This window comes from Pteropus vampyrus, unplaced genomic scaffold (genome assembly GCF_000151845.1).
Source record: "Pteropus vampyrus isolate Shadow unplaced genomic scaffold, Pvam_2.0 Scaffold280, whole genome shotgun sequence".
In the NCBI taxonomy this organism is placed as follows: Eukaryota; Metazoa; Chordata; class Mammalia; order Chiroptera; family Pteropodidae; genus Pteropus; species Pteropus vampyrus.
The window spans coordinates 730,783-748,364 of record NW_011889061.1 but is presented as its reverse complement, the minus strand read 5'-3'; the positions used below and the strand labels follow the sequence as shown (position 1 = coordinate 748,364).

The 17,582-nt window shown below is 46.5% G+C and overlaps 1 protein-coding gene and 1 pseudogene across 7 annotated transcripts in view; one reads left to right on the top strand and one right to left on the bottom strand.

Annotated features, from left to right (window-relative positions):
* Positions 1–17,031, bottom strand: part of SLC7A13 (solute carrier family 7 member 13) — a 38,417-nt gene extending 21,386 nt beyond the window's left edge. For 2 of the 7 annotated variants that reach the window (XR_002776379.1, XR_002776378.1), the window contains exons 1-2: positions 16,488–17,031; positions 13,044–13,100 (exon numbers count right to left, since the gene is read on the bottom strand). The gene's annotated coding sequence lies outside the window, so the exon portion shown is untranslated. Of the gene's footprint in view, positions 1–3,954; positions 4,475–13,006; positions 13,101–16,487 lie in introns of those variants that run through there. The other 5 variants (XR_896856.2, XR_896857.2, XR_002776380.1 and 2 more) reach the window with 5 other exon arrangements.
* LOC111729781 lies at positions 8,525–8,643 on the top strand (annotated as a pseudogene).
* Positions 17,032–17,582: the final 551 nt, after the last annotated feature.

The window sequence follows — 17,582 nt, the reverse complement described above, 5'->3', positions numbered from 1 at the left end:
ATTATATTCAACCAAGACGTCAGAACCTTCCAAATTTGGAAGGACTCGAGGAGTCCAGGACTCAGGGGTTCTCACTGGGAGGAAAAAAACCAAAAACAGAAACAAACCGGTGAACTCAGAAATGGAAAATCCACGTACAAGAACTTGGGATGGGATGAAATCCACCTAAATATGGAATAAATACTAAACACGTGTGGCCAAACCACAATGGCACCTAAAACACTGGCCGTGATCTACAACTTGACAGCACGAAAGAGAGCTTTCGACAGCCCTGTGAGGATGCAGGCACCAGGTGACCGGAGGCGGCGGCCGGGAGGGGCCCAGGGCTCTGGGACCAGCTCTGAATTCTCACTTGGCTTTCTTTGCAGTGGAGGCCCTGAGCAATCACGTAAATTTTCATCTAAAAATGGGGATGGCACCTCTACCTCATGAGGGGGGGGTCTTCTGAGGGTCACGTGATTAATGCACTTACGGCATTTGGACCAGTGCTTGGTCACTGTGACCTCTCAGTACGTGTTTGCTGTTAGCGATGGCCTCGTTTCCCATAGCAGAGACTTCAATTAATGTTTAAAATGGAAATAAAGAATTTTAAGAATGACTCCAACTTCTTAATGTGTTTTATTATCTCTTTTCTTAAGCTTAGAGAGATCTTTTAGACTATAATATCTTATCAATTTTTTCTTAAACAGGAATTTAATATTTTTATTTAGAATATGATATCATTAAAAATTAGTTCCACCAGTTTATGTACCTACGCTGCCATCTGTATATATGTGTACAAAGATGTCTGGAGTAAAGTTATTTCTATAGAGTGGGATTGGTAGTAATTTTTAAAACTTTTTTTTTTGCATTATTTAACTTCTTTATATTGATCCTGTTATTAAAATTAAAATAATATTATATGAGAACAAAAACTGTGTTTCTTGCACTGCTAGGATTGTATGCCTTTGGGAGTTACGTGCTTAGGTGTGTTTACTATTGAGACATTAAGGGAGTTTATATGGCCAAACACCACGCTCTTGGCAAAACCAGTTGCTTTATAGGCAGATCTTTTGGTTCGGCTCTCTACCCTAGTACTGCCTGTGGGAGCTTTTTATCATATTTGATTTCATCTCTGAAACTATTTTTTAAAGTTCTCTGTCGGAAAAGTAACGTAAACTCTTAGAAAACGTCTAAGAAAAAAAAAGGTATTGAGAAAAGTAAATCCTGTCATTGACAATCCCCTATTCCCATCACGATGGCTTTTCACATCATTTCAGATTTCTGGGCTTTCGCAAGTGTGCACGCGTGCGTGTTGGGAACGTGCCTGCTCAGTAAGACAAAATGACACACTACGCGCTGCCTAAGTCCGGTTCCCCGGGAGACACTCTGGGATGGAGGCTGGCGTGCAGGCGGTCTCCAGGGAGTGATCTCGGGGGCACCGCCGTGGAAGACGAAGGAAGCAGACTGGGCAGAGGGAGAGGGTGACGCTGGGAGCATCGGTTCCCGGTCACTCTTGGACGATGCTTCGCCATCGTACCCTAACCTGAGCCGCCCCACTCTCGCTGCCAGAATTTACTCACAAATTAGGTCAATATTCACTTCCTCTAATGGAGCAATATGCAAACAGACAGGTCAGAATTCAGAGCTGGGCCAGGTGGAAAAACCCACAAGAATAATGACCTTGTATCTTTTTCTTTTTCAATCTTCTGTTTATTTATTATAGCTTTGGACAAGTTTTTCAATGTGGATCAAGGAAAAGCACGCATTAGTTATCGCTGCAATAACACTGTATAACCAATCGATGGCTGACAAAAACAAGTATCTATTCTCACGCTCAAGGCCTCACCTGCAGGTGCACTACAGGTCACCTGACGCTGCTGGGCTCAGCTGGGTGGCTCTGCTTCTGGCCTGGACCCAGATGATGGGTCAGGTTCACGTTCCTTCCACCTGAGGCGTGCTCTCCCGATGGCACGGAACTGAAATGTCAGGATCAAGCACATCGACGCTTCTGCTCTCGTGGTGCTGAATGCTGCACTGACCTAAGCAAGTCACGAGGCCAAGCCTGGCACCCCGGGGGTGCAGAGCTATGCGGCGCCCACGGTGTGAGGGGCCGGCCACTGAATCCATGAATGATTGATTACACAGCTCGTCGCAGGGCCATCCACTCCACACTGCAGATGCCACCTCACAGCTCTTCGGTGTCACTGGTTGTTTGAAAACACTCTGTCATTTACTTTTTCATTTAAGGACAATTTCTTGATTGGAAATATCTTTACTAAAATAATAATGTATTAATAATTTAGGAAATACAGTATAAATGAAAATTGCCCAGAATAACATGAACAACGTATTGTTCTTAGGTTTGGTGCAACTATATATCCATATATAACTCTATCTATGTTTATGTATCATATTTCATAGCACATGTCTGTTACCGTTAAGTTATGAGTGCTTTAATTTAAATATTCTCCATAACGCGGGCTGTAGAAGACTCCATCGCATGTTGATACCCTCATTTATTTAATCGCGCCCGTTACTGGATGTCGATGTGCACGAACCTCGAGCATCCGGTTTCTTCCTTGGCACAGATGGCTTCTCGCTCCTCACTCTCCTTGTTCCAGACACACTCTCCTGCCTGCTGCTCTTCGGAAATGCTCGACGCATGCCTGCCCGGGGGCTTGGCGCTGGCTGTTCCCTCCGCTGGAACTCTCTTCGCCCAGATATCTCACAGGAGTCCTCTCTTAGCTCCTTGAAGGCTTTTCTCAAATGTCACCTCCCCAATAAAGCCTCTTGGGATCACCCCATTTGAAACCACAACCCACGCCTTCCCGGTCACCATCCCCCTTATCCTGCTGCTTTTTCATAACTCTTAACACTTTCTAACACCCTAAGTCATTTACTTATATTTACTACTTCTTTTCTCTCCCCCTCTGCTAAAATGTAAGTTCTATGAAAATAAACGTTTTATCTATTTTTTTTTCACTTATAGATCTCCAGTGCCTAGAGAAGTGTCTGGCCTACAGTAGGCACTAAACGAAGATAATGAATTAATAAACATCTAGAAGTAGAATCAAAAAGTACACCTTAAACTTTTAAAAGCTAAACTATGGCCAAAATTAGTCTAAGAGTAGGCATTTTTAAATAAGAGTAAAGCAGTTCACATTCTATTCAGTATACTTTATGGTGTTCTCACCTCCAAGTAAAACTCTTATACTATATAGAAATTATTATCGTATTCACAGCACACTCACACTTCTGGAAAGCTAACTGATCGTCATTCATACATAAACGCTTTCCATGTGTGTTACCACAAAAATCGATCTGGCTTTTGTCCAGCGAACATGTCCCTAGCACGGCTGGATCATTGGACTCCAACATCTTCTACTCTTGGTGTAACTTGAGAACAAAGATAAAACCAAAAACCATCACTAAAGTCTCATATGAACTTTCTCAGACATTCACGGGAGAGGTAATCGTCGTGCACCGAAGAGGAATTTCCGTCAGTGTTTACAGGAGATAAGCGAGTGCGGCTCAGCGTTTCACTCAGGTGCGCACTGACTTCCTGCTTCCTCAGGTCTCTCAATTCTCCGGTGTCCTCGGATTCCCTGGGTGTGTTACTTGTTTAACTCACGCTCTTCTCTTTGAGATTTTTCTGGTGCATATTTGTACTCTTTGCCCACTTCCTGTACTTCTCCAGGGCTCTAAAATACTGCTTTATCCACCGTTCATCATTTTAAGGGCTTATTTTCAAACTTACTACAACCATGAAAACATTATGACTTGTGAAGTTTTTTCGACCCATTTCTATTAATCATCAGTACATACTCTTTTAAGAGCAAATACCCCTTCACACCCATGAGGATGTGTTTTTTACTTAAAAAAAAGGAAATTGGGGGTTTTTGTTGAGGTTTTGGAAAATTTGGACCCTTAGGTTTTTCTGGTTTGATTTTAAACGGTTTTTTTCCTTGGAAATTGTTTTGGGGGTTGTTGGAAAATTTAACCTTAAATTTCCCTTGGGTTTGGGAATTCTGGTTCTGGGCACATGCCCAAAAGAAGTGACTTGGCAATATTCGCTCACCCATGTTCACAGCAGCATTATTCACAATAGCCAAAAGGTGAAAGTGACACAAGGGTCCATTGACAAAATTAATGGACAAACAAATGTGGTAACATAAACACGATGAAATATTATTTAGCCCTAAAAAGGAAGAACACTCTAATACATGCTACTACATGAACGAACCTTGAAGCCATTACGCTAAGTGAAATAAATCAGTCACAACAGGACAAATATTGTGTGATTCCACTTATATGAACCCAGAGTAGTCAAATTCATAGAGACACAAAGTAGAACAACGGTTGCCAGGGGCTGGGGCGAGGGGAAAACGGGAAGTTAGTGTTGATGAGTACAGAGTGCCAGCTGCGGAAGATGAACGAGTTCTGGCGACGGATGGTGGCGATGGTTATACAACAATGTCACAGAACTGTACACCTAAAAAGGGTTAAAATTATAATCTTTTAGTTACATATATTTTACCACAATTTTAAAAGTAGCAACAAGAACAGTTAAGTAAATAAGAGTAAGTTCTCTTTATTTCCAAGTAAAAGTGATGAAACACGAATCCTTCTAACGGTTCGATAGGAGCTGCATTTATGTGGTGCTGAGGGAAAGCCTGATGAAAATGGATTTGAAAAAGAAACCAGAAACTTCAGTCCAATCTTTACTACGCAGTTCAACTATAGTATTTAAAATATAATAAATTTTCATATCATCAAAATACATAATCATATTTAAGAATAGAAGGCTTCGTTACATCAAAAGAGTTTGGTTCTTCCTTTACAATAGCTAATCCCATACTACAGGTAACTATAATTCTATAAACACAACCGTCCTCTACGCACAGGATGAGGACAACAGACAATATTCCTCAATAATTCAGTGGAACTTAAACATTCAATGAATGAAGGACAAATTCATTTTTCTGTTACTTATTTGCTATCAAGCATAAATAGAGGACTTCGTGGAGGGTCTGAAAAACCAGAAAAGAAACCGCAGTCACTAAGAGACCTGTCGTTAAGTATGTATTTTGGAATCATCTGGGATTCTTTAGTTTCCCTAAATAATAAAATTTAAAAATCATGAAAAAAATAAGTATTATTTATTACTTCTGAAAAATATACTCCACAATGCAAAAGAAAAAGGCAGTACCGTTATACGCATTTATCACAGATTTTTCATAATATTGCAAATTTCATGAAACTGAAACCCAGTTTCAAATATTACAGCCTACTATCACCAGTTGGGTTCCAGTTCTATAAAAATATGGTGCATAGAGACCATGAGAACAAGACATTCTGGTCTCTATCTTATCAGCAATGTGACCTGGGGCGATCTGATGGACCTCCCAAGCTTCGATTCCTTCAAGTGAAATGGGAGTGACAACGTCTACCTTGCAGTTATTAAAAGGATTAAATATAATAAGTGTCCCTGGAAAACAGTAGGTATTGAATAAACCGTTATGACTGTTAATAATACTAGCAGTGCCTGGACTCGGTAGCAACAAGGACATTTGGATTATCTGTACCCTTCTGATAACTTCGCCTTGACTCACGCAAGATTAAACTTGTAAGAAAAATAAGGCTTAGAACTGATGCTAATAAAGGATAATAAAATACCATTATCATCTATCCTTGGACCTAAGGGACAATAGGATAAATGTTTTTAATGAATCTCAGTCCAAACTGCCTTTAAGTTATTTCTGTACAGAAACATTTTATTTCAAAGTAAATATGCCACTGGGCCCAGAGCAACACTGACATTTCCCCAGCCTCTGCCCTGTCGGATTCGGTCCTACTGACCTAGCAGAGGTGAGGAACAGACCGAGGGTAGCTGGCCTGTGAGTAACTTCCTTCACTCGTGCTGTCCTCAGGGAGAGCGGTGCTGGCCCCCGGCCTCACCCACCCAGCAGCGGACTGGAGGGCGCTGGCAGTCCCCACGGAGGTCCCCTCTTTCCGCTCCGCCCTCCTGGTAAATCCTGGCATGCCATCCTCCCAAGGCGCACGTCACAAAGAGAGCTCCCTCCTTCCCTCCTTCCACCAGGGGACCCGAGCAACGCGGCTTCCTCCCGCTTCCTTCTCAGACATCACGGGCAACCTCAAAACGACCCCCGAACGGCCTCCTCCCCCTTTGACCTCCTTGACTTCTCCGCGCTGTGACTCACTTGAACTTGACCAGCCCTTCCTTCACAGGACGGCACTGGCTCGCTCTGACCACGAAATCCAGTCGTCTTGCATGATCCTCTTCTATCACTGGTCTCCTGAGAGTCGACATTCTCCAGCCTATGTCATCTTCCCTTCATCGCATACTCCCTTCGGTGAGCCTAGACATTGTCACCGCAGTACAGACGCCCTTGTCACAGCCACCTGGGGTCGGTGCCAATGTGAGTGCACATCCAGAGCCTCCCTTCTGTGTTGAGTGGGGCTAAAACCATTCCTTCGAGATCATTTTTCAAGAGTCAGCTCAAATTGCCATAAAGCCTTCTCCAAAACTAAGTGAACATTCCTGTCCATGGAAGTCCCTAGCAATCTTTCCCCCCATTTTTATTATGATTGTTATTATTTGGTTGAGAACACGAGTTCTACCGTCTTAGCAAATTTCGACTACACAGCACGGTCGTCAGCTATACTCGTCACGCTGCTTGCTGGGTCCTCAGACATTATTCCACTACGGTGAGGTTGGTGTCTTCTTACCAACCTCCCTGCGCCTCCCACCGCCAAGCTCCTGCAACTGCCATTCTGCTCTTCGCTTCTGAGTTCTCTTTTCTCTCTCTCTCTCCGTTTCTCTCTCTCTCTCTTCCTTCCTTCCTTTCTTAAGATTCTGCATCTGAAATAATGCAGTATTTGTCTTTCTCTGCCTGGCTTCTTTTCTTTTTTTTAAACGCCTACAGCACCCGGTCTTCCCAGGCGGTCTCCCATCCAAGTCCTAACCAGGCCCGGCCCTGCTTAGATGATGAGGCGCCTTCGGGGTGGCGCGGCCGCAGGCTGGCTTGTCTCGCTCGCAGATCTTCCCTCTCGGTACTTGGTTTCGGCAGTATTGAGCCTTCCGAGCGTTTGGACGTGTTGTCACCATAACTGTTTTGATTCTTGTTACTGGCTGATACCATGTTGCTCATGGCTGTCCCCATCTCCAGAGAAATGCCCCCTGCCACACGGGAGCCACCTTGCCTAGAACGGTGCTAATGCGGGAGACCGTCACTGTGACAACGCTCTAGAGTTCCCTGGGGGAAACGGGAGCTGGCCTCTAGCCGAGACCACAGCTTTGCTCAGCTCTTTGCCTCCGGCCCCCTCCTGCCTCCTCCTGTCCTCTGAGCACATTCGTGCAGTCGCTCACGTCAACGAGACCCCTGCTCTCAGGCCCTGCGTGTGTTCGAGGAGGCAGCCCTAAGAAGCAGCCTCTAAGGATGAGATTCTGGACGTGGGCCACTTGCCAGCTCAACGGCGATGAAGACTCACCACGGGGACACAGGGAGCTTCGCAGTCACTGTCCTGCTGTAGCTGTGCGGCTGTTAAGATTTCCACGCCTGGAAACCACAAGGAAGTGTAAGGCACACGGAAGCTCATGCTACGTCCGGGCATTCGAGAAGCACTGGACGAACAGCAGACATAAATATTGGAACAAGCTCCTAAGTGTGATGATTCACCGAGGAGAAACAGTCTCAGGTTTATCAGCCAACAGCTCAGCGACACGTGGAGGCGAGGACCTCCTCGGCTTCCCTTAAAGGGCCTCTTGCCGGCTGCGGCCGAAGCATGGAAGAGCCGGAACAGGATTCGATTGTAAGGGGCAGAACCGCAGCACAGGCTACATGCTGACTCTGGCAAAGTCAGGGACCGAGACGGGATGGGGGAAGCTGGGTCGACGCACCACAAACCTTGAACCTCCAGACTCCGCGGGGCCCTCTGGGCTGGGAGAACTGACGCATCTCCTGATCCGGGGGGCAGACCTAGTCGCCCCCTCGCTGAAGCCTGTGTGGAGGTCTCTCACCAGGCAGAAGCCTTAAGATCAAGGCCCTGGCGAGACCCGAGCCGCCTCCCCGGCTGCGGACACATGATCAGGGGCGAGTCCGCAGGGACACAGATTGTGTGCAGGGCGCCGGCCCGGGGAGGGAAGAGATGAGCGCTGGGGCTGCTTACGGCCCGGCTGCTGTGTCCCAGACGGACTACGAAACCGCACACGCCGGTCACCAACATGGGGACATGCTACCCCAGCGTGGGACTCAACTCTCAGTGGGGACCGTGGGAAACTCGGAAGCTCGGAGAGGTGACGGTGTCCGCTAACTGAAGGCGGGTCCAACCGAAGGCGGTCTGAGGGCTCGGGGAAGGGGGCGCAAGACGGGAAGAGCCTCCACGTGACCATGTTCCCTCCAGACACTTCTCATGTTAAAGAAAGTGCATTCAAGACATGGTTCCATAGCGTAGTGGTTAGCATGTCTGCTTTACGTGCAGAAGATCCTGGGTTCGCGCCCCAGTGGAGCCACGGTCCATGATCTACGGCCATGCCACCTGAACGAGCCCCATCCCATCTGATCTTGTGACGCTAAGCAGGGTTGGGCCTGGTTAGTACTTAGATGGGAGACCACCTAGGAAGACCAGGTGCTATAGGCATAAATAATAAAAAAGATAAGGGATTGTAAGCTGACAAGGTCCTTGCAATCTGTGAGGTCAACCAAGGGTTGCCTCATCTAAAAGAAAAAGGGTTTTTTAAGTGTAAATTCTGTGCAGTTTTAAAAATATACCATATTCTAGATGCTGTGTATCTAGGAATATGGAGCTATATGATTTTATGCTTTAAAAGCAAAAAAAAGTTTAATAAAACTTCCATGCTGATGCTTTTATCTAGGTTTATCTTTATGTAGAATCTGGAGAATCCATTTCCAGACACTCCAGAGAGGGATGCATTCGATGGTAATTTTAACTATTAAGTGATTGTTTTCAAATCTAATGGAATAATATTGAAAGCACATTCAAGTTAATTATAATAAGAATTCCTCCAGAAAAAAGAGAAAACCATACATTAAAATGTATCTGTTGAGACTTGATCATTGGAATTAAAGTTAAGCAGAAATTAAGGTTTTCTGGCCAATAAAATAAACACATTTTTTAAAAATGCCATCTATAAAAATCTAGATACGTTTTTATCTATCTTCCTGTAGAGATACAGGAAACAACAGATGAGTTAATAAGGAAAAATGAGCCAATATTAAGTTGTTAGCTAAGAACGATTTTCAAAGAGATATTAAAGATTATTTTTTAAAGGATATTGGCCCCAAAATTAACAGGAAGAACTAGACTGATTAGTCAGTGTCCCTCGTTTGGAATGGTGGCAGTGGGCTACGCGTTCTACTGGCCAGCATAACAAAGCAAATCGTTTACAAAAGCATCAGTTTGTTCCGTGAGACGAATCTTAAGGCAAGGAACCGCCAATGATACTAAACACAAGTAATATCTTCGGGTCTATTGTTAGTTACACTAGGAAAAGATCAACACCAAACGGTATCATTTCAGGCCTGTGAAAGGATGGGGAGTAGAGAGGGAATTTGGAAACTTGGCCAAAATAATTCTCCTTAAAGTCTGCCAGGAGAAACACAAATCCACTATTACGCTGTCCTTTGATTTAGCACTTTGAGAATTCGGCACTGAACTATAAAGCTTGAAAAAAAATAAAGTCGACAGACACTTGTGAGGTATAATTTGAGAAAAGCAAGCCTTCTTCTCTACCCGAAAATATCTCCACAGCTAGTCTCCGATTCTGCAGCCCATAATTAGATGTGCGCTCTTTTCGGGTCTTGAAGGACTGCTGGGGCGGGCAGGGGCTGGGGGTGGCGGAGCAGGTGGGGGGTGGCGGAGAGGCAGGGGGTGGGGGTGGCGGAGAGGCAGGGGCTGGGGGTGGCGGAGCACCTGGGGGGTGGCGGAGCAGGTGGGGGTGGCGGAGCAGCTGGGGGGCGGAGGAGCAGGGGCGGGTGGCGGGGCAGGGCAGGTGGCGGAGAGGCAGGAGCAGGCACGCAGAGGCGGGAGAAGCCACGGCCGGAGGCGGCGAGTCGGTGCAGCCGCATGGTCTCCTTCGCCACCTTCTGCCGTCCAGCCACAGCCCGAGAGAAGAGAAACGGCTGGGCTCAGCGGCCGAGCTTTCGCCCCGCACTACCACGGGAGAGGCGAGGACGGGAAGCTGTGGCTCGGGGCGTTTTCCTGGCGGACCACAAAGCTTGAGCACGTTCCCGAGAGAAGCAGGAGGGACAGACGGGTCACAAAGCGGTGTCGTCCATCCGTGGCGTGGAGGCCTCGAATCACAGGAAGGACGACGGTAGGGGAGTGTTAAAGGTGGCGGTTGGAAAGTCACATGTTTGAGACCAAATGTCGGAAAAGACAGAGTTCCCGGCGATGCCGACCGCTGCCAAGCGCTGCAGAAACAAAGCGTCGCCACCACCACGTAACTCTGCTTAACAAAGCCGACTGCCCCGAACCCTAGTGGCTCGGAACAACGGCCGTTCTCTACTGCCCGGCTCCCCGGCTGCCGGCCGGGCGGTGCGGCGGGATGGCGCTCGGCTGCAGGCCGGCTCGGCCGGGGCTTCGGCGTGGCCGCCGGGGCGGGAGCGGCAGAGGCGCCGCAGTGCCGACGCCTGAGGGGCGGGGAAACAGCGCGCTCTGCGATCCATCCGCGGCAGCACCACCCAGGATGCACCGCGCCCCTGCACGGCTTCCGCTCCCTCCGCTTCCTGCTGCGGAGACACGTTCATAAACACGGCCGGGGACGGCGCTTCGGAGTGTGGAAACCCTTTGTGACTATTCAGATTGACTTCCCTACGACAAGCGTTTAATCCCACTCCATAAAGAAGAGGCATTTAAGTGCTTTATAAGTGGAGGGAGCATGGCCAGCTTCGCATCTAGGAAGCTTACTCCGGCAGTTGGGGCAGCTGGAGGAGAGAAAGTGAGAGCTGTTGATAAGTACTGAGGGTCTAAACTTGGGCAGTGGGCACAAAGACTAAGTGACAGATGCCAGGATCTTTCGGAGGAGAGAAGAAACAGGACCCACGGGCATATGCAGACAAGGAAAGGAGGGAACTAATCGTGAGTTCCGGGTCTCTGACGGGCATCTGGGCGGAGCCTCATGACGGAGACTGAACACAGGAAGCAGATTTGGGGTGCGGACGGGGTCCAGTGAGTTCAGGTTTTGATATGGACAGTTAGAGAAGCCCGGAGGACTTCAGCGAATATCTAATCGGCAGCTGGAAATATGCACTTGGGTTCGATACACGGTTTTAAGTCAAGATGATCTGTAATGGTGGCAGTGAACGTGTGGAGCCCACTCCTGAGGCAGGGGGTTGGAGGACGAGATCTACGAAGCCTGAGGGACGCCAGCTCCGAAGAGGTGGGCCGAGAGGAAAAGGGGGGCACGGGCACACGGGAGCTGAAAGGGGGAAACGGTGAGTGACACGACCGGAACCAGGGCAGAATAATGTCACCAAGCAAAAGGGAAGATGCGAGGAGGATCCTCAAGGACGCGGGACATAGCTCACGCAGGTCACAAGCGAATAAGCACCTCGAGATTTCGCCGCAGGGACGGCCGAGGTTCATTGACTGGGGTGGTGTCCGTGGTGAGAGGGGCGAGGGGCCTGGTCGTTGGGTTTGTGACTCTCTTATGGGCAAAAGAACAGGGTGTTACTTCTGAGGTGATGGCAGAAAAGGCAGTCTAGCTCCTCTCTGCTTTGGTGGCCAAGACACTCATCTCTGGAGCGTTGAGCCACCAAAACAGAAGTCCACCTTACAGCTGTCGCCATGTGAGGTCACATGGAGAAGCCATGATAGGCGCTCCGGCCACCAATGCAAGCTGAAAGTCCCAACACAAAGCATCGGCCACAGACAGGCGAGGGACCTGGTCTCCAGGAGATTCCAGCTCTCAGCCATCGGGCCAAACTCAGCTTTCCAGTCTCCTTTCGTGAAGCTCCAGATGTCATGACAAGCCCTTCCCGCTGAGCACTGTCCCTGTTTCGGACCCACAGACCCCAAGGCCATAGTAACACGGTTGTTTTAAGCTACTGACTGTTGGTGCGGTTTGTTAAAGCGCTCCCAAACGTCACGGGAAGGAAGTACAACTCCAGGAGAAAAGATGAGAAAAGTTTATGATATGACAGTTTTTAAAGGACCTTAAATTACAAAGGAACTTTCCCAGCTCAAACTGTCATCTTTACAAGTTACAGTCATTGATGACACTGGAATCAGCCGTATCTCCCCATGTTCCCCAGAATTGACCAGAAGAGGGCCCCACTATAATTTCCTGTTACTCAATCTCCAAATCCTCTATCCTATCTGCTCTCTGAATCCTTGAGCGAGCACTTCTGATAAAGGTGATCTTCCCTGCCATGAAGTCCTTTCAACAGTTCTCTGGCTTTTAAAAATGAACCTACAGCCATCTCACCAGATCTTCCAAGCCTGGGACACACCTCTGTTTCCTTGAATCATATTGATTACCTCTTCAGTCCATTTTACACAAATAGGTTTTCAATACATACCTGTCGACTGGCTTAACTCTAATGCAAATATCATTACTGGATTTTACAGTTGATTATTTCATTCTGCATCTTAATAAAATTCACTCTAACTTCTTGCTTTCAAAGAAACACATTGTGTGTACAGTCATCATAGAAAGTAGACAGCCTCTTCGTGTCTACGCAAACTGGCTTTTGTTAACAGAATGCTATTTTCGCTCTGATTACACCGTCTGAAGAAATATGTATTTCGAGAATGGCAGTGCTCACGCTCCGTGTTGAGAAGTGTTGAGCCAAGTTTGTACTCATTCAAACCCTTTCCTGAGAGTGGAAGAGGAAAGAGCGAGAGGCAGGGAGGTGGCCCAGTGGGAGGCTGCTTGTTAATTAGTAAACACGTGCCATACACATATTGAGCCATGCAGCTGCTTTTCAAAGAAAGCAAAGTACACGGAGAAATTTCAGCTATTTTCTGAAAATATGCTCACCTACACTTCCCTGGTGTAGGTGAGCATATTTTATTACCTGTGAGAACTGGAGTGGAGGAGGGAGCAGATGCTGGAGAGTCATCTCAGAAGCAGGCTGAAAGAGAGAAAACATTGGTGGCTGAGGGCTTCTCACCAGAAGGACACAGTCACACTTTATCTTTTTAGAACATTTGCAAATCAGAAATGTTCTGAGGACAGAATGTGGACATAGATGGGGCGCAAGGTCAGTGACAGCTGCTGACATCAGGTAAGTTTTCAAGGTATGTTTAAACTCAGACATTTTAATCAAGTATGGTCGGGGACTCCAGGACTTGGACATGTTGTCCAGGCCTTTGGCTCATGACCATGGCCCCGGGTTCATGGACTTTGCCTGCATATTCAATAAGTATTTACTGAAAACAACTAAGAACCAAACTTTGTTCAATATGCTAAAGCACAGCGATGGGGGGAAAATCAGATTAAAGTCTCTGCTCTAAGGGATTTACATTTTCCGGGGGAGAGAAAAACAATAAGCAATAAATAAGATTTTCAGATGGTGATAAGTATCATGAAGAAAATAAACTCGGGTGGTGTGATAGTGTGTGACCTCGACATTCAGCAGAAGGAAATCCCTCCACGGCGCCAGACTGGCTCCGGTGGGGTCTGACCTGTTGGAAGCCCTCTGGGATGATGGACTATTTAAATGCTAGGTCTGCAGAGACGGAAGGCACCTTGGTCCCCCCGTTGGACAGCAGCTCTGTCCCAGCCTCGCCTTGGCCACAAGCGGCTGTTTATGCCCAGAAGCAGGACTGGCATCCAGTAGCTCCGAGCTGCCCTGAAATTACAGCCCTTTCAGCAGATGTTCCGTGACTAAAATAACTGCTCTGCCCAAGCATGCCCTGATCTGCGGCCTGCTGCATGCTTTTCTCGATCGCCTTCACATGCTGATATCGGATTCCGTTTAACCTTGAGCCTCGCTCACCTCCGGTCCCTACTGCCCTAACTGGACTTCTCGCTCGGTTTCTGCAACAAGGCGAGCTTGTCCAGCTCTCCCGGCCTAACTCCATCTCCTTGTAACTGAGCTGGAACACGCTGCTCACATGCCCCACAGCGATGACACGCTGGCAGGGCCAGGCCTTTGCTTCCCCTGTGCCAGAGCCGGGACTTCTGCTGACTTGCCTATTCTTACAGATGCTCCGGCAAATGCCTTTTAAATATTCCAGTATCTGGAATATTTTGCCAACTGAGGTTAAGATGCTATGTTTTGAACTCTTGGTGGTAAAGGTCCTGAATAAGATATCTAAACTCTCGGCCTGCTGGTTGGCAGAGGGGAACTCAGCACCCCCAAACGTCAACCATTTAACAGGTATATTTATGCGCACAAGAATTCAAACTGAGAGAAGGAAGAGTTGGACTTGGTGAGCAGTAGTGATTACTGGAGCTGTAACATCAGGTCGCGTCTAAACCGAAGTGTCTCCAGAGCCTGGCAGAGGCTCAGTTCAGCTGCAGTGACTCAAGAACAGAAACAAAGACCCTGAAGAAGTCTGGCCGCGTAAGGAAGAACGAAATGGAGGCACAGATAGAGAGAGGCAGAGAAGGGCTAGGGAGCTGCCTGAAAAGAAACAAGAAGTCCTTGGTCTGAAGATGTTTTCATCATCTATGGGGCCTGGCATAGCTTTGAACACCTTGCTAGTCACAGGCCCCTCTCAAGGCACAAAACATGCAGATGAGGTTCTTCATTAACGATCATAACACAGAAAACCCACACTTCAAACAGCTTCATCAGAACTTTAAACCCGGGGAGGAGACTTTGTCAGACCTTATTAGACCTTGTTTAACCATGTGGTTGCCAAAAAGCTTGTTCACAGAGACAAGTGTCATGGCTCTCTCTTTTGTTCAGTTGTGCTTGTGTTAATGGTTTTACCTGTTACTTCCTTGTGGGAATTTTTTAAGTCACTCATCCACTTCATGGTTAGTTCAGTTAAAACTTAGCCCAGTTAACCTGCAAAGCCTCATGAGGAAGGAATGGGAGGAAGCGTCCTTTGGTCTGGGGAATGTAATTCCTGCCCCCTCCCTTCCACGTGACACCATGTCAAGTCGAACACCATCGTCAATCCTTTTATTAAATGTTAGTAATGGTAAAATTAATTCATATACCGGGACCCACAAAATGGAGGCTGCCCCAAAAGGGTTAAATTATTTAATGGAAAAGTGAAATTATCAAGCAAGTAGAAAAAAATAAGGCAGATAAATGATCTGATCTCAGGCTACGAGAGGTCTTGTAAGGCAAAGAATAACAGCAGGTTTTATGTGGGGTCGATAGCTATGTTATACATAAATTACCTTTCTGTGAATAACCCAGTAAGAAAATGAACAATGAACCAAGAGTAGAATTCCGTATTCGCACACACGAAAATACACCATGATGACTTTGAGGAAAGACTGAAGGTAGGGAACATACACACTGGAGTCACCTGAAGCAAACTGCTGAAAGTATTAAGATTACGAAGGCTGAGGCACAACGAAACACCATTCTTGTTCTAACCAGCCTGGCAACTTATACTTTTTGAACTTTCATCTCCTGCGTCAAAGCCTGGATAGACATCTGGACCTCCAGGTAGCACTCTAATTACTCTGAGGGACTCATGCATGAGGCCACTTGATTACCCCCTGAAGAATTCACGTATACTTCCACCTGACATCCATCATCCAGACCACTGGGAGATGACCAGGCCTCCTGGGACCTATCTCCTGGACCACCTGGCATCCATCATCCTGCCTGTCAGCTAACTGATAACTGTTCTGGACCAATCCCAGGCCTGAGAATGCAGGACTGATAATTCTCAAGAATGTGCTTTTTGCCAAAAGCTTTTAACTTTTCTTTCTTCTCCCAAACACCTCTGGGTTTTTGCCTAGCTCTATTTCCAGTGTTCAGACTCCAAGGTCCTGGGATGAATCTCTATCATTCATTTCTGGCAAAGCTCCAGACTCTTGAGTTTGTTCAACAACTTTGGCACAGTGGAGAAAGACAATTACATACTCTCATATGGCACTATGGGAATGTGATAATAATGATACAACAGTAATTTATCATGTGCCATGCAATCCTAGGCATTTTATTTGTAGTAACTCATTTACTTTTTACGGCAACATCATATGGTAGCATTACATCAGTCTCCCGGTCGAGGCACAGCCAGATTAAGGAACTTGGCCAAATCTTCTAGCTCAAAGGTGGCAACAGGCTTGACTTACCCAGCTGTCACAGTGGGCACAGTACCTCAGGTTGCCATACTTCTGTGCGTGTTACATGCTACTGAGTTGGCTCTGACTCTGGTGACCCTGTAATGTGCACAATGTCCCACCCTCGACAGCCCTGCCCAGCTCCTGGAAACTCCTGCCTCTGGTTTTTGTCATGAAGTCGATCCCTCTCATATTTGGTCTTTCTCTTTTCCTTCTGCCTTCTATTTCCCCCAGAATTAGTGTCCCTTCCAAAGAACACTACCTTCTTCCAGTGTGCCTGAAGTAGGACAGCTTCAGTGTCGTCATGTGTGCCTCCAGCGATGTTTCCGGCTTGATTTGCTCTAGGACCCACCTGTTTGTCTTCCTGGCGGTCCAGGGTGTCTGCAGAGTTCTCCTCCAACACCGTATTTCGGGTGAATGTTGTTTCCCTATCAGCCTTCTTCACTGTCTGACATCCACATCCCATCATAGGAACTGGGAATGGGAGGGTTTAAATCATCTTAGCCTTGGTCTCTAATGACACATCTTCGGTCTTGGTGATCTTTCTTAATTCTTCTATTGCTGCCCTTCTGAGTCTCAGCCTCCTCATGATTTCTCGGCTGCAGTCTCCATTTTAATTGATGACTGAACCAAGTGAAACAAAATCTGTAACAATTTTTGTCTTCATTGTCTATGTTAAAGTTGTAGATTTCTTCTATAGTCATGATTTTTGTCTCGATGTTCTAATGCAGTTCTGCTCTGGCACTTTCTTCTTTGACTTTCATCAGAGGTTGTTTCAAATCATTGCCTCCGTACTTTTAGGGGCCCCTAAAAATGTTTAAATTTTAAAATCAGAAGAAAAACAAGAAAAAGTTGAAGAAAACATTGTAATGTACAATATCAATAAGTTCATCTTTATGTCAATTCAGTTATAAATATAATTTTTAAAATTATTTTATGGAAGAGGCCTACAAAAGTAAAAGCATGTAGGGCCCAGGAAAGTCTGAATGTGGCCTTGTGTGGCAGAGCTGCATTTCGATCTCAGGTAATGTGACATCTAACTGTAGGTTTCCTAGAAGATAACTTGCCAACATGTTTCAAAAGGCTAAAATTATCCATTCCTTTACCTTTTAATGATTTAAACTTAGACAGTAAGGACATGAACAATGATGTATGAAAAGTTATTTATTCATCATACTCTTCATTTGAAACAAAAAAAAATATGTGATAATAAAAGACTTGTTTACTATTGGCTGTCTACTTAGGGGCCTAGTGAATACTAGGAGCTTCTGAATGGAGCTGAACTGAGGCGTAAACTGAGGACTCAGGAGAGCTAAATGTGAGGATGAGTAGAGAGGGAAGTGGAGGGAGGCCTGTA